The sequence below is a fragment of the Bos grunniens genome, chromosome 3 (assembly GCF_055505025.1).
Source record: "Bos grunniens cultivar Pamir isolate PY7600 chromosome 3, Bosgru_T2T1.0, whole genome shotgun sequence".
In the NCBI taxonomy this organism is placed as follows: Eukaryota; Metazoa; Chordata; class Mammalia; order Artiodactyla; family Bovidae; genus Bos; species Bos grunniens.
This window is the reverse complement of record NC_141167.1, coordinates 118,675,791-118,699,454: the sequence shown is the minus strand read 5'-3', so window position 1 is coordinate 118,699,454 and position 23,664 is coordinate 118,675,791. Positions and strand designations below refer to the sequence as shown.

Here is a 23,664-nt window from a genome sequence, read left to right as displayed (position 1 = left end):
CTGTTGTTGATGGCAGTAAGGATAGTCTAAGGGAAAGCTCTCACATAAAGGATTATGCAGAATTTGTGAGCTCTCCTTGACAACCCACCTGTGTATCCTACAGAGGACAGCGTATTTTCATTAGAGAAGATCAAGAGAAATTAACTTTGTTGGTGATTATCTGCTTGGCATGGAATCTGGCAAAGAGGGCAATTTAATAGTCAAAAAAAAATCTCTTTCCAGGTGTTTTTCCCTGTCCTTTCTTATCCATCTTACTCCCTTTATCCAGTGATGGGCAGTGAAGCAAGGTAAATGTCACATCTTCATTAAAAGGTGAGGCTTCTCTAACGTGGGGGAGGTCAGGGTGGGAAAAGACATCCAACACCTACTCATCTTCTTGAACAATTGCTACAGGAACTGTCTGGTTCTTCCTCCACCTGCCTAGTTCATAGGTACCCCCATCCCACATGTGAAGCTCAAAGATAAAGAAGATCTGGGTGCCAGCTCTGTTAGCTTGCACATCACTTTGTGTTTTTATCCTCCCCCTTCTCATGTCCCCTTTCACTCAATCTGGCTTATTCAAACTGACACCTTCTCACATGGAACCTAAAGGAATTACTTTGGAATCATTTTCACTGGAAATTAGTGGATCCACATGTGCTCATAATTTTTTCATTTCCTATTTCAGAGGGAATAGATTTCTTATCTTTATGTAAGTACTCCGATGGCTTTTACTTAATTCTTTATTTCTTTGGTCTTGGGTTTCTAAACTCTTTTCCTTTATTAAAAACTTTTTTTTAATTAATTTTTTATTGGAATATAGTTGATTTACAATGTTCTGGTAGTTTCTGCTGTACAGCAAAGTGAATCAGTTATACACAGATACATGTCCACTCTTTTTTAGATTCTGTTCCTATATAGGCCAGCACAGAGTATGACTAGAGTTCCCTGTGCTATACAGTGGGTTCTAATTAATTTCTATTTACTAGCGTGTATATATCAGTCCCCGTCCCCCAGTTTACACCCCCATGTTCAGTTCTAATTTAACAGCCTGTATTTGATGTCTTTGTCTGCTGTTCATTAAAAACTTGGAGTGGGGGGATTTTTGACTTCTGCAATTAATTAAAAATTATGGGAATCTCTTTCAAAAAGAGGATCAGATCAAATCTTTTGTGCGATAGGGCTTGCTGAGGTTCAGAAATTTCATATGGAGTCTGGGGCTGAGAATAAAGAATTCAGATTTCAAACTGATAGTCTAAAGATTCTGGATTCCATTTTATGGAGTACACCAAAGCAGGCTGGAAGAATCACGTGACTCACAACACAGGCAAAGATAACTAAAATTTTAAGATTCTAGCTGAGATTGTGAAGAGTGACCAACTTGGAAAACAGGCCACTTTATATCTCTTAAGTATGTATTTAAACCTTCTATAAGGGTTGAGAATGATACATATATAATATCCAAACCCATGTAAGAAATAGTAAAGCCAGTAAGACTGGGAATCATGTTCATAGAGCACTTTCTGGTTTACTTGTTATTCCTTATGATAAAATATGTTTTCTCATTGAATCAGCACCACATCCTTGTGAAGAAGCCATCACCATTGTCTTACTTTATAGATGTAGTGGTGGAGGTCAGAAAGTTAGGTTAATTGCTCCAAAGTTACACACAGTGATTGAGACTATCCATGTTATCTGGTTTGGGATATCAGTTTCCTTCTGTACATTTATTTAAGACTACATTTTGGCAGGCAAATGGAATAGGGACCCAAAAAGTAAACATATCACATTTAGAACCTTTCCTTTCCCCTGCCTTCTGAAAGTAAGACATCTCAGGTGGGCAGGTACTTTTGCTCTGTGGAATCACATAAGAGGGGAGCAGAATTGGTAAGGGCAGGGAAGCGCTGGAGGGGAAGGGGTATTGTAAGGGACGGAAGTATCAAGGGGGATGAGAGCAAATGCAAGCTGAAATTTGAGAGGTAGTTTTTGGGCATTTGGGGAGTATGGACCATGAACTTGGTAGAACATCAGTTCTCTTTGAGAGAGTAGGAAGGGAATGAGGAGAGTCTTGAGAAGTTCTATTATTACTATGAACAGACTGCTTCCTTGGTGCCTTTAAAAGACATTTCAGCATAGATGGCAATTGCTTTTCAGATTTCTTTGAAGGGTGGCTTGTTCTTCTGGATTTAATGTCTCACTACAGATCAGCATTACGGGTGTTAGGTGAGCTAGAAAGTCAAGATGTTAGTCTAGGTTTTCACTCTCATGTTCAGTTAGGTAAGGAAAGAGAGGTCATCGGTGTGTTATGTCCAAGCTTGATGGTGCCAAAAGGAACTCAGTGATGCCAAAGAGAAAGCAGCAAAGGAAAGGTTTCTCCCTCAGCTTTCTTGGTAGAGGTCACAGCTAGACCTGAGCCAAAGAGTCTCAGATTAGAATTCTGAGTATCTGTACTTCTGAAGTCTCTCATTTCTCCTTAAAGCCAGGAAATTCTTCTTGGTGCTAATCTTATCTGTCTACAGTTGCACAAGGACCAATGATATTCTTTTATTTACAGGAAGAGAAATAGCACAGCTCTAAAGGGAGACTTTTTGGCAATTTCCCCTCATTTCATAGCTTGTGGCGAGCATGGTCTTGTGACTCGATTCCCCTGGTGCAATCGTCTGGGCAGCCATGTCCGTCATGGGTCAGGAACCAGGCACGGAGACTTGCTTCCTTAGCTGAAGGACCGACCTTGTCCCAGGAGAGAATCCAGTGAGCCTCAGCCCAGTCAGGGCTGGGAATAGGAGAATCTGAGGCCAAAGACAGAATCTGGCATACCTGGCATTGTCTGGCTGTTTCAGGTCTGATTTTGCTGAGAATCGGTATTTGACCTGCTGGTTTCGAGGCTGTCAGTTCAGGGTGGGAAGCTGCTTACTCCCTAGTGCACAGTGGGCTTCCCTGGAGCTGTGACAGTGCAGCAGTGTGTCTGATGGTCTGACTAGGAGTAGAAGCAAATACTTTCCTTTCCTGTCCCTTGGGGTACTTCCTTCTACAACATGGAACAACTATGCTTGCAAAATGATGTGCATTGTTCATTCCAAAATATTAGTCTGCTCTTGATTAATACTGTAATTTGGGAGATATTGTTTCATAGCCCCCTACCCCCACCCTTTGGTTGCAACTTTATTTCATTTACGATGACTATTTTAAAAGAAACTGCCCTCATTTGATGAATCAATTTTACCTGTAAGTTCATAAAAATTACCCACCATACTTCATGGTCTCACCTTGTGGGGTTCATTTTTGTATCAGATAAGACTCTCTGGGTTGCAAACAACAGTTAAAAAGCCAAGTCAATCTAATTAAAGTTGGAATTTAATGCCTTATGTGACAAGAAAGACCATAGATTTGTTAGCAAGGCTTGGTTGTGTCTCCCAGGCCCACCTCTTTCCACCTGTCAGCTCCATCCTCCTCCTGGTTGGCTGCAATTTTGTCTGTGCTGGTAAGACAGCTGCCAGTATAGACCTAAAGAGACACGAGTAACTGGAGTGGCTTAAGTAATTTGGAATCAGTCTGAGAAGTCTTATATCTGAGCCTTGGTTTCTTCGTCTGTAAAATGGGACTAATAATACTTCATCTACAGAGAATTAAGTAAATGAGCTTATGAAGGCGTGTGCCTCTATGTCTAAGAACATGGAGTTTAGAGTCACATCTGGCCTCTTCACTTATTAAGTTATTAATACTTGGATGCTATGAGAAGACTTATAGTACCTGAACTATAGGGTTGTTAAAATTTAAAATGATAGACAGTATATAAAATCTCTAAGAGGGTGCCTGGCACATGGAGCCACTCAATACATGGTAGCTATTATTTGAGCAGAATTTTGAAGTGACCATCAGTGGCTTGAAATGAAAAAACAAACCCAGGCATGGGAAATAGCCGGGAAAGGGCACAGATAGTGATTTATACAGGAGGCATTTGGGGTGGGGACCCTAGGGTAAGGTTGGATAGTGTCCCTGTATAGAGTGTGGCTCTTGCACTTTGTATTAGAATCATGATAGAAAGACAGATACGAAGGGATGGTCTTGGCTTCCCAGGTGGTGCTAGTGGTTAAGAGCCTGCCTGCCAATGCAGGAGACGTAAGAGACGCAGGTTCGATCCCTGGGTTGGGAAGATCCCCTGGAGGAGGGCATGGCAACCCATTCCAGTATCCTTGCCTGGAGAACCCCCCTGGACAGAGGAGCCTGGTGGGCTACAGTCCATGGGGTCACACACAGTCGGACATGACTAAAGTGCCTTAGCATGCAGCATGCAAGGGATGGTCTAGGGAAGAGCCTGTCAGTCAGCCAGGAGGGCAGCACTCTGGCCATTTCTATTAGGGATGCTGTGGAGCTAGAGTGCTCTTCTGTAGAGTTACCACTGCCTGGCTTGGTGCCAGTGTTTGTTTCACTGACTGGAATTGCCTTCAGTTAGACAGTTTCCTTAAACCCTCAATGGTGGCAAATCTTCCTTCTATAAGGGAGTAGATTTTAAATTTAGAGCCAAATCTAATGACTAGGGTTAAGGATCAAGCTGAGTAATTCTGATTCAGATTAAAAAATATCAAGTTAAACTAGTGTGATTCCCCCTGCTACCCCCTGGTTTTTAAAAACAACAGGATGAGTAAGTGTAGCATTCTAAAAAATCAATTTCATAATTTCATATTTTACATATAGAATATAATAACTCAAATTACGGAGTACTTGCCACATATTACGCATGATACTGGGGCTTCCCAGGTGGATCAATGGGTAAAGAATCCGCCTGCAATGCAGGAGACCCAGGTTCAATCCCTGGGTCGGGAAGATCCCCTGGAGGAGGGCATGGCAACCCACTCCAGTATTCTTGCCTGGAGAATCCCATGGACAGAGGAGCCTGGCAGGCTACAGTCCACAGGGTTGCAAAGAGTTGGACCCGATTGAAGTGAGTGAGCATGCACGCAGGCCTGATATTAAGTGTTGGAGTTTTAAAGATTAATAGTATTTCTTCTTTGAGAACCCAAAGAAGAAAGAGAACAGAAGATTAGTCATCATAATGGGGTGAGATCATGCTTGTGGAGTTTGTTTGGATTCTGTGAGCAGGCCTAGGGCAGGGGTGTGGGATTTGGGGAGGTTTCAATGGCACCCCACTCCAGTACTCTTGCCTGGAGAATCCCATGGACAGAGGAGCCTGGTAGGCTGCAGTCCATGGGGTCGCTAAGAGTCGGACATGACTGAGCGACTTCACTTTCACTTTAATGTAGAGGTGATGTTTGAGAAGGATGTTGAAGGAAAAGTATGAATATACAAGAATAGAGTATGGGTGTGTGTGTCCGTGTGTGTGTGTGTGTGCGCGTGTGTATGTATCTCAGAGAGAAGTTTTATATGTGAAGGTTTTGGTGACCATGCATGTCAGGAGAATGTCCTGAGGAACTAGTAACCTGAAACAGATGAAACAATTAAGAGTAATTTCTACCCCCCCGCCCCACCTTAGTAGTGGCCAGGAAAGGCATTCAATTTTTGATATCTAACTAAGGTTAGCGTTTGAAGAATCCTTCTAGGATGTCCTATCTTAAAAGTCAGCAGGTAAAAGGCAGCCAAGAGAAGTATGTGAGTTTTGCAATTATCCCTCCCAACAGTCTTGTGAGGATTTTACAGATGAGGAACCTGAAGCTCAGTAGGTTTAAGTAATTTGCCTAAAATCTGGAAGGCTAGGAAGAAGTGGAACTGGGATTTGAAATGGAATATACCTCCGAAGTCCATGCTCTACTCTGAATATACTTTCATCTCAATCTGATGACTCAGGACTTCGTCTCACCTCAGGACCACCATTCTGAAACAAGAGATTGTTCTGTGTGCTTTGGTAGCTGGAGCTGTAGCAGCGGGTGCAGGGGGCTGAGTGTGTGGACCAATCAGAGGCGAGGCCCAGACCAGTGGCTCTCAGATTTCAGAGTGTGTAAGGTTCCTCTGGGAGACCCGTGAGGGTTCTGATTCCCAGATACCACTTGTGAGGATCTGTCTGCTTGTGAAGCACGTTGGGTGATTCTGACACAGATGGTATGCGATCCACACTTTGACGAACATCACCCCAAGTGAATTTCCCGTGTGAATGTCTTTGCTCTTCTTCCTTCCCTCCCTTCTTTCTTTCCTCCCTCTTTCTCCTCTGCCTTTTTCTCCTCCACTTCCTTTCTTTTTCCTATCCTCTTTGTCTTCAGTTTCCTTCTGCTTCTCTCCTCTCTCCCTTTCTCCCTCTCTCCTTCTTTCTTTTTTTTCTTTTCAGGTTTCTGTTGATTGGGTTCAGATGATTTGACGAGATTATATATAAGTACTATTCCTCGACTCTCCAACAAGACTGTGCATTCCTTGCAGGCAGGGATTGGGGACTTTGTGTCCCTTTCACTGACGCTTACATAGGTATCTTCCCCTAATTAAAACATACTGGGTACCTATTACCTTTTGATTACAATCAGGCATTTTGAAAACTTTAATTCAGTCAAGGCAGGCATGCTCAGCCATTTGCTTTAACTTTTCATGTTGTCTGTGTGTTCTTTTTCCTCCTAGTCTATGTATGCCTCTCTGCTCTTCTGCCTTTCACCTGATCCTGCAGGGTCCTAGATGGGTAGAACATAGACTAATGCTTAGCGATTCCTTTCCAATTTCGGTTCTCGGCATTTCTCCCAGCCTCTGGTGAAACATCACCCCTTAGAAATCTCCAGACCTGTGCTTCCCTAGTCATGCTCACCTATTCAGATGCTTTTCTCATCTTGGGCTCCTAAAGGAAGGAAATCCCATTTTTCAAAAATTTATTTTTTAATTGAAGGATAATTGCTTTACAGAATTTTGTTGTTTTCTGTCAAACATTAACATGAATCAGCCGTAGGTATACATATGTCCCTTCCCTCTTGAACCTCCTGTTTTTGTTTGCTTTTCGTTCAATTCTCCTCATTGTAGCTGGCTTAGTGTCTGGGTTTCCCTCTTTTCGTTCATTGGATGCAAGGGCTGTGTGAGTGACCTGGACTCCTTGTGGTTAAGTTGTTTTCTCTTCTCAGCTTAGTGGGTTCCTTGCATAATATGACACAAGGTGGGATTCCTTTCTGTCTCCCTCCCTTGGCGCAGGCACCGGGATTCTGAAGTTAAGTTGCATGGGTTCAAATCCTGCTTGCTGACTGAGCTTGGGAAAATGTTTTAACCTCTAATCCCCCATTTCCTCATCTGTAAAATGAGAACCATAAGGCAGTTTTGAGGTTTATATAAAATGATGCATGAATGAGAGTGCTGATTTATGATAAATGCTGTTGCAGTTATTGTTATTGGTAATTATTTTTACTTTTTTTCACTTCCCCAATTCAAATTCTGTCCATCTCCCAAGGCCAGCTGGAGCTCTTCTTCATCCACAAAGCTTTTTTTTTTTTTGTCTGCTCAAACCAGCAGGGAACTCTGTCCTAAATTCTCATGATCACTCATGTCTGAGGTGAATGCTTGATTGCCTTTAATATTTAATATTGTGTTAGTATTGCACTAGGTCCTAATTGGCTTTATTCTTGGTCCCTGGTGTCAAGAAAAGTCCTTGAATACTGATAATAAAGACTGTCTTTTTCTTTTAGCCTCTCTCCACCAGTTACATTAGTAGCATTAGCCCTTTTTTCAAGTGTCATGGTTAAGGATGTATAGATCAATACACTCAACATGAGCTCATTTGGGATAAACAGAGATGAACTGGCAGCATCTGTACCACAAGTGACAACATCCTGGGGCCCATTATTTAGCTGGCTCAATCCAGTTGCTGCTCTTACTAGATGTGAAGAAGGTGCTTATTCAGAGAGAAGTGTATTTTAAGGTTTGAAAGAGTAACTAATGGAAAACCTTGTTTTGACACCCATCTCCTTCTGAACCTGGTGACTCTCAGCCCTGGATGAACAGCAGAATCGCTGGAGAGCTTTAAAAATACTGATGTTCAGGTCATATTCTTGGCCAGTTAAATACAAATCTCTTTGAGAGGCACACAGGTACAGTATTTTTAAAAAGCTTACCAGGTGGGGTTCTTTCTTTTGAGATTTTATGAGTTTATTCTGTTACCAATTCATATTACTTTGATGAAACAAAATATATTTTAATTGGCAGTTATAATACATTTAGGAACTTTCTTCTCCACTAATACATTTGAAAAGCTTACCAGGTGTTTTATGGTTTTATTATGCAGCCCAGGTTGAGAAGGTTACATGGCTCTAAAACCAGGTCCACAACCCCATGTGTGTGTGCTAACTTGCTTTAGTCGTGTTCGACTTTTTGGGACTCTGTGGACTGTACCCTGCCAGACTCCTCCATCCATGGGATTCTCCAGACAGGAATACTGGCGTGGGTTGTCATGCTGTCCTCCAGGGATCTTCTGGATCCAGGGATCGAACCCACCTCTCTTAAGTCTCCTGCACCAGCAAGTAGATACTTTACCACTAGCCCCACCTGGAAGCCCTCCACAGCCCCTTATTTGGTAAATGGGCTTTCATTTAAATTTCATGCATTCATCCTGTCTTTCTGGAGTGGGCTGCAATTGGCTTGGGGGAATCAGCTTTTAAGAGAGCATGTGTCTTAAGGGTCCAAACCATGCCCTGAAAGAGACAGTTTATTATCTTGAGGCTGCCCACAGACAGTATGCCTAGAAATAGAATTTTCCTTGCCCTACGTCACTGATGCCATAGTGGAGAACTGACAGGGCTCCCTGAGGACCTAAAGTATTTATAACTCTTACAGTATTTCTGCAAGGTGAGCTTTGCTGCCAGAGGCCTGAATTGGGGCAGTTAAGAGTTACTGAGGTAGAGGAGTTGGGCACAGCTGCTCTGGGCTTCTGGGGAAACAACTCTTAGCACTTAGGCAGAGGGGCTCAGGTGTATTTCCTAGAGAAGAGAAAGGAGCAAGGCCAGGGAGCAGACTCCCCAAGGGTTCCTCCTTCGCCTTGTCAGAGATATTTTGCAGAGGAAGCAATTAAGACTTTAAAAAACCCCAGATTTGTTCAAGTATAATTTACATAACATAAACGTCATCTGTTCAATGAGTTTTAGTAAGTTTACAGGGCTATGCAACATTACCACAATTCAGCTTTAGAATATTTTTATTACCCCTAAAAGATCTTTTGTGCCTGTTTACAGTCAGTTTCTACACCCATCCCAGAGGCAGGGAACCACAAATCTGCATCCATCTCTGTAGTTTTGCCTTTTCCAGACATTTCATGTAAATGGAGTCTACAACGTGTAGTTCTTTTGTGTCTTGCTTTTTTCACTTAGCAAATATCTCTGAGCTTCATCCACGTTGCAGCATGTATCATTGGTTCCTTTTTAATTGCTAAATAGTATTGCATTGAATGGATGTGCCACATTTTCTTTACCCATTCATCTACTGATGGCCACTGGGCTTGTTTCCACTTCCTGTGATGGCTCATGCTGCTGTGATCATTAGTCCATTTTTGTGGACATGCTGTCGCTGCTCTTGGGTAAACAGCTTGGAGTGGACTTCATAGATTACATGGCAAATTTATGTTTAGCTTTTTAAGAAACTGCAAACTGTGTTCCAAAGTGGTTGTACCATTTTATATTTCCACCCAAAATTCATGAAGGTTACAGTTTCTCCTCATCTTTACTAACGCTTGTTGGTATCAGTGTTTTTGATTTTAGTGTGCTGTGGTATCTCATTATGGTTTAGTTTGCATTTACCTAATGATTAAAGATGTTGAGCATCTTTTCAAGTACTTATTTGTCATTCATATATCTTCTTTGGCTACATGTCTCTTCAAATATTTTGCCCATTTTTAAGTTGGTTTGTTTGACTTAGTATTTAGTTGTAAGAGTTCTTTATATATTCTAGATACAAGTTCCTGATTGGAAATATGATTTATAAACATTTTCTCCAATTCTGTAGCTTGTCTTCTTACTTTCTTGATGGTGTGAAGCTCAGAAGTGTTTAATTTTGCTAAAATCCACTTTATCATTTTTTTTGTATTGTGCTTTTGGTGTCTTATCTAAGAAATTTTTGCATACTCAAGATCATGAAGTATTTCTCCTAGATTTTAGGAGATTTTAGGTTTTCTTCTAAAACTTTTATAGTTTTAGCTCTTTTTTGATTAATTTTGATTTAATTTGAGTTAAATCATTTGGCATTTGATTAATTTTGAATTAATTTCTAGGTATGGTGTGAGTAGGAATCTAAGCTAATCTTTTAGCATGAAAGTGTCCAATTACTCCATTACCATTTTAAAGAAGTTATTTTTTCCCCATTGAATTGCCTTGGTGCCTCTGTTGAAAATCAATTGACCATAAATATAAGGAGTTATTTCTGGACTTTCAGTTTCATTCCATTTATTTATGTTTATCTTTATGGTCAGTACCACACTGCCTTGATTATGGTAGCTTAAGGATAAAATTTGCGATTAGAAAGTGTAAGCCACCCAACTGTGTTCTTCTTTTTTCCAAGTTGTTTTGGCTATGCTGGGCTCTTTGTATTTCTGTGTAAATATTAGGGATCAATTTCTGCAAAAAGCCTGTTGGGATTTCTGTGTGTGTGTGTGTGTGTTTTGGAACTTATTGATCAATTTGGAAGACAGTTGCCAATTGAACAATATTAAGTTTTCTAATCCATGAATACAGAATGTCTCACTGATTTAGATCTTCTTTAACTTCTCTCAGTAATAATTTACAGCTTTTAGTGTGCAAGTCTTACAATCAATACTTTTTGACAGCAGTCCTGCTAGGCAAATTTGTTTGTGTTTTTTCCTCCCCAGAGATCTTGTAGAGAACAATGGAGAGAGGTGCATAGCTTAGCAGCCAAGAGCAGGAGGGTGATCAGTGGGAAAGAGACTAGCCTGGGAATCAGGAGGACCAACCCTCCTTTTAACCTCTCGGCTTATTGCTCTCTAAGATGAGTATAATATAATTTATTTTGCTTCAAGGTTGTGAGGATTAGAGACAATGTGTGGAAAGGACTTGGAAAAACGCTGGAGTTAGTGGGTGTTCACTATTTGGTGGTTGACATCATTGGTGCCTGTGATAATGGTGATGGATATACAGCACTGTGTAACCCCTGTGCTTTTAAAGGGTTCTCATCCTGGCCACTGAGTCTGTTTGCAGTTCAAGGCAGAGGCCAGTGAATCACAGTGAAGAAGGGAACATTCCACCTCATTTGACCCTCAAACAACTTAAAAATTTTATTTAAAAAATTCTAAGGTTTTATACAATTTAAAAGGTTATTTTCCATTTACAATTTTTTTTTTTTTAAACTGGCTGTTTCGCCCATTTTGTACAATAGATCCTTGAGCCTATCTTACACCCAATAGTTTGTGCCTCCCATCCTCCCATCCCTATACTGGCCCCCTCCACCCTCCACTGGCAACCACAGTTTGTTCTCTGTATCTGTGAGTCTGCTTCTTTTTTGTTATATTCAATAGTTTGTGGTATTCTTTTAGATTCCACATGTAAGTGATATCAATTGGTGTTTGTCTTTCTCTGTTCAGACAACTTACTGAGTTAGTATTTTCATCCACACTTTGCACCTAGGAGACCGATGTTCAGGGAGATAAAGTCAAGTTCCCAAGGTTACAAGTGAGGAAGAGGTAGAGCAGGATGTAAACCCTGAAACTTAAACCCAGGCTTGTCTAACTTCAAACCCTCTGCCTTCCCTCTACACGTACCACCCCGTCTGCCCCCACCAAGTCTCATCAGGGGATCTACAAGGCAATGATAAATCCTGGGTGAGGCACATACCTCTTCAATGGAAAAATGGATACTGATAAGTGATTACTATATCTTGCTTGTCTTACTTAATATGTTAAAGATTTAATTCTGCCTCGAGATTCAGCAAGGATTAGATGAGAAAACCAAGATGAATTCATAAGGGGTGATCACAGGGAGATATTAAGAAACTCACCTGTTTTACATGGCTGTAGAGATGGAGATAAAAGGCAACTTTTATTTCCAATTTTCAGTGCAACCTGACTTGAGCACTAAATTCCACCTTACAGCTTTGATTTTCTCAACTACGATTGAGAAAGGTGAGAACTGGTGAGAGAAAGGTGGAGGTTGTGGCAATGTGATATTTCATATTTCAGATCCAGAGCTGCAAATGTCCTCTTGCTGCTTGCTCTGGGCTTATTCAACAGCAGTACAACTACCCATGTATATGAATGTAGTCTAAAGTTGACTCTGATCTGATGGTTCACCGGTTTTTTCTTGTCTCCCATGTAGGAGATCTACATTTGATTTCTAGCAAAGCCTTTAATAGGGGAGTGCATAGGTTTTGGAATCAGTTAAATGAATTTTTGTTGCATTTATACCATTTGCTAGTTTTGTGGTCCTGAGAAATATAATTGACTTATCTGAGTCTCAGTTTGCTCGCATAAAATGATGCAAATAATTGTCTCAAGGAGTAAAATGAGAGAATGTCTCTAAATGGTTTATTAGTGCCAGGCGTATAATTTGTTTTAGACAAAGTACCTTTGCTTCCTTCTACGGTAGGAAATAACCAGATTTAGTTTTGAAGAAATCTCACTGTGGGCAGGTATATATTAGTCAGATTTTGCTGGAGTAACAAATAGCATGCAAAGCTCCATGGTTAAAAATCACATACATTATTTCTTGCTCATGTCCCCTGAGGGCTGAATTAACTGTTGCTTTGCTGGGCTACACTGGTTTACATTGGAGGTTCTGCTCATTGTATCTTTTCATTTCCGGATCCTGTTGAGGAAGCATGCTCTTCTCATGGCAGGCGGCAGGAATTTAAAAAAGCTGGAGCCAAGTGATACAAGTGTATTTAAAGTTTCTGCTTAGACATTTATATCACATCTGCTCACATCCATTGTCATATGGCCAAACCCCAAATCAAGAAGTATACTTTACCTAAAGGGAAACATGGTATGGGCTTTGTAAAAGAATAAAAAGCTACCTTAGCAAGTAAGAATTTTGATGGAAGCAATTCTTGGTAATCCAAGGAATAATGACTATGTAAATGGAATATTGGAGCTTCTTTGTTTTTATCTTTCCCTTTGGCTGTGGCAATTTGCCTGCTTTTACAGTTTTTCTTTTTAAAAGCAGAGCTGATAAAAGATAATTTGTCAGAAAATATTTTCCAAATTTTCTTCCCACCTCATTCTTTTCAGCCACTATACTTGTTCAAATGTTGGCTTTCTTAGACTCCATTGTCTTCTTCTCTGCTCTTTTCTCTGGGTGATCTTATACAGCACCAAGGCTTTAGTTGATTACTCTCTGAGGAATCTTTTTTCAACATTTCCAGCTCAGATGCCTTGGGGCCTCAGACCCATATTGCCAGCTGCCCACATGACATCCCTATTATAATGACATATAAATCTCAATGTAACAGAGCCCAACCCTTGTGAGTCTATGTTATCCTCTAGGAGCAGCCCATCTAGCCGTGTGTATACATGGAACCCTAGAATGCATCCTTGCTACTTGCTTTTCCCTCCCTTGCTTATCCAATCCATTTGCAAGTTCCCTTGCCTTCACCTCTTAAGGGCCTCTCTGATTAGCCGCTTCCCTCCATCCCCCCCTTACCCCATCCCTGTCCCCACCAAACCATGATCTTCTGTCACATGGACTCTTGCAATAAACCCAACTGTCTTCCTGTACTGCTTCTTTCCCCTTCTATTAATAATTTGTTTTCAGCACTACAACTACAGCCAGAGTCATTAAAAAAAAAATTGAACTTGGCCATTTCTTTCACTTAAAACTCTTTAAGGACTTGCTATAGCTTTAAGGATAAAGCTATTCCCTTTCACGGCCCTTGGGGGCCTGCGTGATCTGGCTTTTTCTGTCTCTCCCATTCTATTTAGCCTTACTCGTCTCTTTGTCTATATTGAACACTGTAGTGTTCTCCACTTCCACAACCTTGAATGTGTCATGCCCTCCATACCTTGAGGACTTTGCACATGCTTCTCTCTGTGTGCAATGTTCTGGCCGTGACCCCTGTCCTTGAAATCCCAGCTGAGATGTCCTGTCATTGCTGAAGCACTCCGCGGCCTCTCCAGGCCGAGAGTTGTTTTCTCTTTTATGATATAAAAATACTTGCTCATATTTTAATGTGCGTAGAATGCATCTTATGATGTTATTGTTTGCTTATGTGACTCTCTGTCTGGGATTCAAGGTCTGAGGGCATAGTTTTGTTTTATTCTCCAAACAATGGTTTAAAAAGTTCTTCTGAGCTTAAATAAAACTGTTCCAAAGAGAAACCAAAATTTTCTGCTTCTGGAATTCTTCTGGCCTAAACCCCATTCATTTTTTCCTCTGGCACAATGTAGGCCTTAGAAAAATGGGAACGTCAGGGACAGAATGAACCACCGTGGCACCCATGTATGGGAACTTTCAGATGGAACTTGATGCCATCAAATGGGGTTAATGTTACTTGATGCCAATAGTACTTCTGAGAGGTAAGGGAGGAACCACCTGGAATACGACCTTAAATTAGTCCTTTCATCTCTTTAGGCTTCAATTTCTTCATTAATAAAAATAAAGGATGCGGACAAGAGCTCTGATATCTCTTCTACTGCTGTTTTTGTGTTTGTGATTTGGGATTTTAGGTCTCTTATGTAAAGAATCTCTGAGTTTTAGAGCCACAAATGGAGTTTAATGCCCATTTTAACTTGAGAGAAAATGAGAATGACAGGGATTATAATGGGTTCAAGGTTCATGTAGCTCATGAAGAAATATCCCTCTATGCAGGGATCATTATGGTGAATTTCTTTTTACTTGTTTGCTGGGTGCGGATGAGGGACTGCCAAGATCTGCCTGAATAGATTTTTACTGGAAACTGGTAATCCCCAAGGGGCTTCTTAGGAGGAGACTTGCAGGGTTCCAGTGCTTCAGTGTAAAGTCGTTGCACTGTGAGCTTCAGTGAGACCATGTCTCAGGGGCTCTATGGCGCTCCTGCCACGTGCATGTGCCCTGAGTCAGGAAGATCCCCTGCAGGAGGGCACGGCAGCCCACTCCAGTGTTCTCACCTGGAGAATCCCATGGACGGAGGAACCTGGTGGGCTACAGTCCATAGCATTGCAAAGAGTCAGACAGGACTGAAGTGACTGAGAATGCACACGTGCATACCATGTGTTAAGTTCACTGAAGATAAAGGACTGTAAGCCATGGACTACTTCTGAGGGAGACCAGATCAAAGGATTAAACTGGTTTTTATCCACTTTTCTCTTTGGGAATGAGCTCAGTGTCACTTAAATGAGTCCATGGATACCAAAAAGACCCCAAGTCATGTATCAGACTGTATTGTTCTTAGACATTAATCTCTTGTCCTGAATAATTGGCCTGGTTAAGAAACCAATCAGCCCGCACCCTTTCCTAATCCAACTGCACTTAGCGTTGCCTTCCCATAGATTGTCCCATATTCTCAGTGGTTCCTTCCTTACCCCTCAGAAGTATCAGAACTATTATTGCCAGAGCTGATGGCCTGTATACCATATCTGCCATCTGGCTGCTTGCAAGGAATGGATAATCCTTTTAAAGTCTTAGTAGTAATAGATGATCCATTTGGCCCTATTTTCTAACATTAGCTTTTAGATGGCCTGTATCCAATCCACAGGTTTTGTAATTTGAATCCTAGAGATGAAGAGTGGTTAGCAACAGGGAGGAGATGACAGTAAAATCATGAAAAATCAAACTGGAAAAATTAATTTTGTTAATTTTCCTGACATAGGAGTCTTCTTTGTACAGAGAAGGAGGCTAAGTTGGTAGAGAAAACACAACGCATGGCATTAGGAAGACAGACTGGCTGAAATCCCAGTGCTGCCAGGTGTTAAGCAGGTCAAATAGTACCAGAGGACCATGTTAACATTTTACATCTGATTTAATTAATTAAATTTTTGCCATTAACTCTTTTTTTTAATTGCAGTATAGTTGATTTACAGTGTCATGTTAGTTTCAGGTGTATAGCACAGTGATTTAGTTATGTGTGTATATATAAATAATATGTATATGTATTCTTTTTCAGATTCTTTTCCCTTATAGGTTATTACAAAGTACTGAGTATAGTTCCTTGTGCTATACTGTAGGTCTTTGTTGGATATCTGTTTTATATGCATGCATGCTCAGTCACTTTGGTCATGTCCAACTCTTTGCACCCTTATGGACTGTAGCCCCACCAGGCTCCTCTGTCCATGGGGTTCTCCATGCAAAAATATAGGAGAGAATTGCTGTGCCCTTCCAGGGGATCTTCTCAACCCAGGGATCAAACCTGTGTCTCCTTCACTACAGGCAGATTCTTTACCACTGAGCCACTGGGGAAGCCCCATATAGAGTGGTGAGTGAGTGAGCGAGTGAAGTCACTCAGTTGTGTTTGACTCTTTGCGACCCCATGGACTGTAGCCTACCAGGCTCCTCCCTCCATGTGTTAATCCTAGACTCCTAATTTATCCCTGGCCCCCACACCTTTCCCCTTTGGTAACCATCAGTTTATTTTCTAAGTCTGTGAGTGTATTTCTCTTTTGTATAAAAGTTCATTTGTATCTTTTTTTTTTCAGATTCTTCATATAAGTGATATCATATGATATGTCTTTATCTGGCTTACTTCACTTAGTGTGATAACCTCTAGGTATATCCATGTTGATACAAATGGCATTATTTCATTCTTTTTCTTTTTTTTTTTTTACTGAGACAACATATTAAAAAGCAAAGACATCACTTTACTGACAAAGATCTGTATAGTCAAAGCTATACAGTAGTCATGCATGGATGTGAGAGTTGGACCATAAAGAAGGTTGAGCACCAAAGAACTGATGTTTTCAAATTGTGGTCCTGGGAGAAGACTCTTGAGAGTCCCTTGGACTGCAAGGAGATCAAACCAGTCAATCTTAAGGAAATCAACCCTGAATATTCATTGGAAACACTGATGCTGAAGCTGAAGCTCCAATCCTTTGGCCACCTGATGTGAAGAGCTGACTCATTGGAAAAGACACTGATGCTGGGAAAGACTGAGGCAAAAGGACAAGGGGGAGGCAGATGATAAGAAGGTTAGATAGCATCACCGACTCAATGGACATGAGTCTGAGCAAACTCTGGGAGACAATGGAGGTCAGAGGAGAGAGTTGAGTCCTGGTGACCTACCATCCATGGGGTTGCAAAGAGTTGGAGACGACTGAATGACTGAGCAACAACATCAAGTATTCCATTGTATATATGTACTACATCTTCTTTATCCGTTTCTTTCAGTGGACATTTGGGTTGCTTCCATGTTTTGGCTGCTGTAAAACATGGCTGTGAACATGGGGGTGCGTGTATCTTTCTGAACTACAGTTTTCTCCAGGCACATGCTCAGGAGTCGCATTGCTGGATCACACGGTAGCTCCATTTTTAATTTTTGAGGAGCCTCCACACTTCTCTCCATAGCGGCTGCACCAATTTCCATTCCCACCGACAGCATAGGAGGGTTCCTTTTCCTCCACCCCCTCTTCAGCATTTGTAATTTGTAGACTTTTTGTTGACCTTTTGGGCCAAGTGCTAACCTCTTTCAATGTTAGTTTTCTTATTCATCCAACGGGGGACTAATTTCCTTCAAAGTTGTGGCAAGGCTTTGTGAGTTGGTTATTAGATGCTGCTCTGTGTCCAGACGTCTCCTGCTCAGGTGGGCCCTGTGTTTGAGGAAGTGTGAGGTGCTGGGTGGAGCCGTGTACACTGTTCCCAGAACATGCCCTCAGCCCTGTTGTGGTCTTGACATCTCAGAGACAGCCGCTCTTGTAGATGAAGCAGAGGGTTCTTCCCACAGCCAGGGTTTGGTCTGCTCATTCTCAAAGACCTGGCAGGAAGAGGAACTCCAACAGGAGTGGGTGGGCACTGGGAGGGTGATGAGACACTGATCCACAGTTTTACCCCTTTGTAAATCTCAGGCACACAGGTTAAATTACTCATATCTCTCAATAAATTGAACCTCACCATCATTTTCCTGTTCTCAGCCCTTCTCCTTTTTTTTTTTTTTATTAAACATACTTTTTACCCTCAGTCTCAGGCTTCCCAGCAGTGCTAGTGGTAAAGAACCTTCTTGCCAATGCAGGAGACATAAGAGACTCAGGTTCAATCCCTGGGTTGGGAAGATTCCTTGGAGGAGAGTATGGCAACCCACTCCAGTATTCTTGCCTGGAAAATTCCATGGACAGAGGAGACTGGCAGGCTACAGTTGCAAAGAGTTGGACATGAATGAAGTTAGCATGCACACACCCTCATTCCCACTCACCTTTCATTTACTTATTCAAGAAAAGTTTAGAAGTGCCTCTTTTACGATAGGGTTTGTTCTAGGTCTTAAGAGATATCAGGAAAAGAAAGAAAAACAGGCAAGAGTTCCTGCCCTCACAGAACTCATGTTCTAGTGGTAAATAGAGGGGTGGAGTGACAGCATTTACTACCTTTAAGGTGACTATAAAGTTTACTTATCATTACATTTCAATAGAGTTGGGCAAGGGGGACCGTGTGTGTGTCTGTTGAGGATTCTGAAGGCTTGCAATTCTAGGCAAAAGAACAGCCATTGCAAAGGCTCTGCTGCAGCCTCAGTGCCTGGCATGTATTTATAGCAGGCAGCCAGTGAGGCTGGGGCAGAGTGAGTAGTGGGACAGTGGTAGAAGATGATGTCAGTGAGGAGAACAGAGAGATGGAGACAGGGAGCCAGATCATGTGGGGCTTTGTAGGACAGTGTAAGGACTTTAGAGAAGGCAATGGCACCCCACTCCAGTACTCTTGCCTGGAAAATCCCATGGATGGAGAAGCCTGGTAGGCTGCAGTCCATGGGGTTGCTAAGAGTCGGACACGACTGAGTGACTTCACTTTCACTTTTCACTTTCATGCATTGGAGAAGGAAATGGTAACCCACACCAGTGTTCTTTTTTTTTTTTTTTTCACATTTTTAAAAAAATTTTATTTTATTTTTAAAGTTTACATAATTGTATTAGTTTTGCCAAATATCAAAATGAATCTGCCACAGGTATACATGTGTTCCCCATCCTGAACCCTCCTCCCTCCTCCCTCCCCATACCATCCCTCTGGGTCATCCCAGTGCACTAGCCCCAAGCATCCAGTATCGTGCATCAAACCTGGACTGGCATCTCGTTTCATACATGATATTTTACATGTTTCATTGCCATTCTCCCAAATCTTCCCACCCTCTCCCTCTCCCATAGAGTCCATAAACCTGTTCTATATATCAGTGTCTCTTTTGCTGTCTCGTACACAGGGTTATTGTTACCATCTTTCTAAATTCCATATATATGCGTTATTATACTGTATTGGTGTTTTTCCTTCTGGCTTACTTCACTCTGTATAATAGGCTCCAGTTTCACCCACCTCATTAGAACTGATTCAAATGTTTTCTTTTTAATGGCTGAGTAATACTCCATTGTGTACACTCCAGTGTTCTTGCCTGGAGAATCCCAGGGACGGGGGAGCCTGGTGGGCTGCTGTCTGTGGGGTCGCAGAGTCGGACACGACTGAAGCGACTTAGCAACAGCAGTAAGGACTTTAGATTTTACTAGGGGGTTTCAGAATTTTGGGGAATCAGAAAAATTTCTCATTGTGTTTCTCCCTTTGTTCACTCAGCATTGTGTTTTTGAGATCTACTCATGTTGCCATATGTACACCTAGTTAGTTGCTTACAACCGTTCTATAGCGCTCTGTACATTTTACCTAGTCACTCTTCCAACTCTAAGATGTCTTCATGCGTGTTCTATTGTAGGCTGAGTAATCATTTCTGCAGAAGATCTACCCAGGACTGAGTGGACCTGTTGGGTGGTAGGGTAAGCACACACTCAATTTGACTTAAGTGGTGCCGGATTGCTCTCCTGGCTGACTGTACCCATCTCTACTTCCTTCAGCAGTACACATCCCTGCCAACATGTGACAAGATCCAGCTTTCAATTTTTTTTTTTTTTTTTACCAATCTAACAAGTATAAAGTAACATCTATTGTTTTAATTTGCATTTCTTTGAATACTAATGAATGTGAGCACTTCTTTGTATGCTAGTTAGCTTTCTTTTCCTCCTTTCATAAGTTGCCATTCATATTCTCAGCCAGTATTTTTATTGGGGTTCTTTCTATTTTCCTTGTTGAGTTGCAGGAGGTCCTTGAATATTCTGGATATTATCTTTAGTTGTTTTCTGATGTTTATATTTGAGATGGCCTTTGAGGTAATCTAGTCTAACCACCTCATTTTACATTTGGGGAAAATGAGACCCAAGCGAAGAAGCAGCTTTTTTTTTTTTTTGGTAAGCAACTTCTTAAGATCACACATGCAATGGAAAAGCTGAGCCTGGAAATTAGTACTTCTCCCAACATATCACTACAAGGATCCCTTTTAGTGAGGCGGGAATGGCAGTAGGTGGTGGGCAGGAGGAGCTGTTGAGTATTGCCTCCCGCTGCCAGCATCTGCATTTCTTTGTAGCCCAAAGAACCACTTACCCTGACATGATGACTGAGACCAGTTCGAGATCCAAGAGGCCCTTGCAGTCTATGAGGTCCTGGGTCTAGTGACCATTTCCTCCTTCCCATTCAAATAGTCACTACTTCGGGACTTTATTTCCTTGTGCTTGACTGATGTTTCTCAAATTTTAGGATGTATAGGATTCACGGAGAGAATATATTATCATGTAGATTACTGCCTCACCCCTCCTGAGGATTTAGAAGCACTGAAGGATCCTTAGTCCCTGTTACAGGAGGTCCGTGGGCCTGATTTTGCGAAACAGTGCGCGAATTTCATTAGCTACCTGATTGATCCTGACTGACCTTCTGTTTCCATACTAGCACGCTTAGTTACTCAGTGGTGACCAACTCTTTGTGACCCCATGGACTGTAGTCCGCTAGGCTCCTTTGTCCATGAGATTTCCCAGGCAAGAATACTGGAGTGGGTTGCCATTTCCTTCTCCAGGGGATCTTCCCAACCCGGGATTGAACCCAGGTCTCCTGCATTGTGGGCAGATTCTTTACCATCTAAGCCAGCAGGGAAGCCCATCCTAGAGTTATTTCAATGTCGTCCAGGCTGCCAAAAAGAATTAAAATCATTCCCTGAACACATCTCTCTTTGTCATACCTCCATGCTTTCACCCATACCATTATCTGAAATGCCCCTTCCTCCATGAAATCCCATGACTTTTAAAGATCTAGGCTAAACAGGGCCTCCTGTAGAAAGCCCTCTCTGATTTTTCTGGGACTCAGTCTCAGGGGCACATTGTGAATGGAGAAATCTGGCATGGAGTAGGGACATTCCCTTTGCAGGCACATTGCCCTTTTAAATCACATGGATACCACATGGATAGAAAAGGGGGCTAAGAGCCTCTTGAGATAGCAACACTTAGATGAGCTAGTATCTAAAGAAAAAACAACCATTTTAATCAAATATAGAAGCACATAGTTTATTTACAGTTGTAGCTCTACAAAATTTATGAAAAACAGCCATCTTCCATGATTTCTCCCATGCTCTCCCCCTCCCCAGACAGTTGAAACTCTTTTGACTGATTTTTTTGATATCTCTAAAGATTATGCTTAGATGGCTTCTATTTCATTTTTCAGTTTTAAGCACTATTGACTTTCCACTGAAGAGCCTAAGGACTTCACCTTCGATCTCCCTCCCTCCACCCCACCATGCCTTCACACATGCCCTGTCCCATGCCCATGTCTTATTGCTTGGCCAGTTTTTACATCCAGGTCACCACCATGGTTCTTTCTGTCTCACTGACTGGTGCTACCAGCCCCCTGGCTGTCTAGATCAGAAGTTTGGGCACCCTCCTTAACTCCTTCCACCCTCTCGGAATGCCCACCCATTCTTTCCCTATATTCCCTGTCCAGTCATTCACAGAATTCTGTCAACTCTGTCTCTTATATAACTGAAATTCATCTACTTCTCTCTGTTTCCACTGTCGAAGCCCTTGCTTCCTCACCCTTGGGTCTCCCCTGGAGTTCTGCAGTATGCCAGACTGTGTGTTCTTGTGCCTCCCTCTGGGCTCTTTCACCTTATAGCCAGAGTGAGCTTTCTAAAACACAGATTAGACTATGTGATTCTCATGCCAAAAACTCTTGAGTGGACCTTGGGGTCTCCAGGGAACAGTTCAAATTCCTTATTGTGGTGAGCTAGACATAAACCTCTGGAGAAGGCAATGGCACCCCACTCCAGTGCTCTTGCCTGGAAAATCCCATGGATGGAAGAGCCTGGTGGGCTGCAGTCCATGGGGTCACGAAGAGTCAGGTACGACTGAGTGACTTCACTTTCACTTTTCACTTTCATGCATTGGAGGAGGAAATGGCAACCCACTCCAGTGTTCTTGCCTGGAGAATCCCAGGGATGGGGGAACCTGGTGGGCTGCCATCTATGGGGTCGCACAGAGTCAGACACGACTGAAGCGACTTAGCTGCAGCAGCAGCAGACACAAACCTTTGTCTACCATCAGATTTTGCGTTCCTGGCACACAGACTATATTTGCTTGTCATGAGGTTGGGGCCATAAGAAATGTGAGTTGAAAATGATCTGTCATTTCCAGGTGTGGGCAGTTAAGAGCTACGTGCCTGTTTCATTTCTTCTCTTGAAGAGATGCTGTGGTGTGTACTCCAGGCTGTGTTCTAGATGCTGGAGCTGAAGGGTGGAGGAGGGCTGCCCTTCCCATAGCAGACCTTACAGGAGTGAGAAGGGTCTTTGTTGTGCTAAGCTAAGGAAACTTTGGGTTTTATCTGATACTGCAGCAGAACCTACCATAACCCTGGGTAACAAAAGGTGGCATAAGGACTCCAGAGCCTGGCCTTGCATCTCTCTCTCCTGTCTCCCTCCCCTCTTCTACTCTATATTCTAGCTACAATGATGTGCCAGGTTCTTTCCCATTTCTAGGTGTTTGCACACACAGTTCTTGTTACTTAGAATGTCCCCCTCGCCCACTTTGCATTCAGCCAAGTCTCAGCTTAGATGTCTCTTCCTCAGGGAAGACTTTCAAGACTCCCTGGTGAGAGGTGCCCTTCCTCTGGGTCCCTTGGCCAGATTAAGAGTTAGTCACTAAGTCATGCCTGACTCTTTGTGACCCAATGAACTGCAGCCCACCAGGCTCCTCCATCCTCAGTCCATGAGATTTTCCAGGCAAGGATACTGGAGTGGGTTGCCATTTCCTTCTCCAGGGGATCTTCCCAACCCAGGGATCGAACCCGGGTTTCCTGCACTGCAGGCAGACTCTTAACTGACTGAGCTACCCCGTGCTTACACTTCACTTACCACTCTGGCTGGAAATCACTTGCTTACTTGTGTTTCTGCCAAACTAGACTATAAGCTCCCTGAGAGTCTTGATTCTGTCTGTTCCCTGTGGAGTCCTCAGGGCCAGTCAGAGTAGATGCTGGGCCCATTTGTGTGTATGTGTGTGTGTCTGTGTAAAGATCCAGGGTCTCTTAGGGGAAGAACTACTGTGCAAATCTGCAATTCAGATTTCTTTTGCCAAGACTTTCCTGGTAGTTTAAATTCTTGAGAGCTAGTGTTGATCAGTGGTTTGGAGAAAGCAGTCTACAGTCACACAGAGCTGGTTTGACTTCTGGTTTTACTTCATAATTTTGAGATAGTTAAGCCCCAATTTCCTTATCTAATGGGGATACAAATAATGATAATATCCACATCACAATGGTTATGTTGACAGTTAAATGAGTTGATATATTTAGTGTTTAATTAGAAACATGCAGATGAATTCTTGAC

At 42.2% G+C, this 23,664-nt stretch overlaps 1 long non-coding RNA gene across 2 annotated transcripts in view; it reads left to right on the top strand.

Moving 5' to 3' along the window:
- LOC147377078 (uncharacterized) overlaps positions 1-23,664 on the top strand; it is a 116,332-nt gene that overhangs the window by 31,851 nt on the left and 60,817 nt on the right. For both annotated transcript variants that reach the window (XR_015161315.1, XR_015161316.1), the window contains exon 2: positions 19,687-19,747. This is a non-coding gene — a long non-coding RNA (uncharacterized LOC147377078). The remainder of the gene's footprint in view (positions 1-19,686; positions 19,748-23,664) is intronic.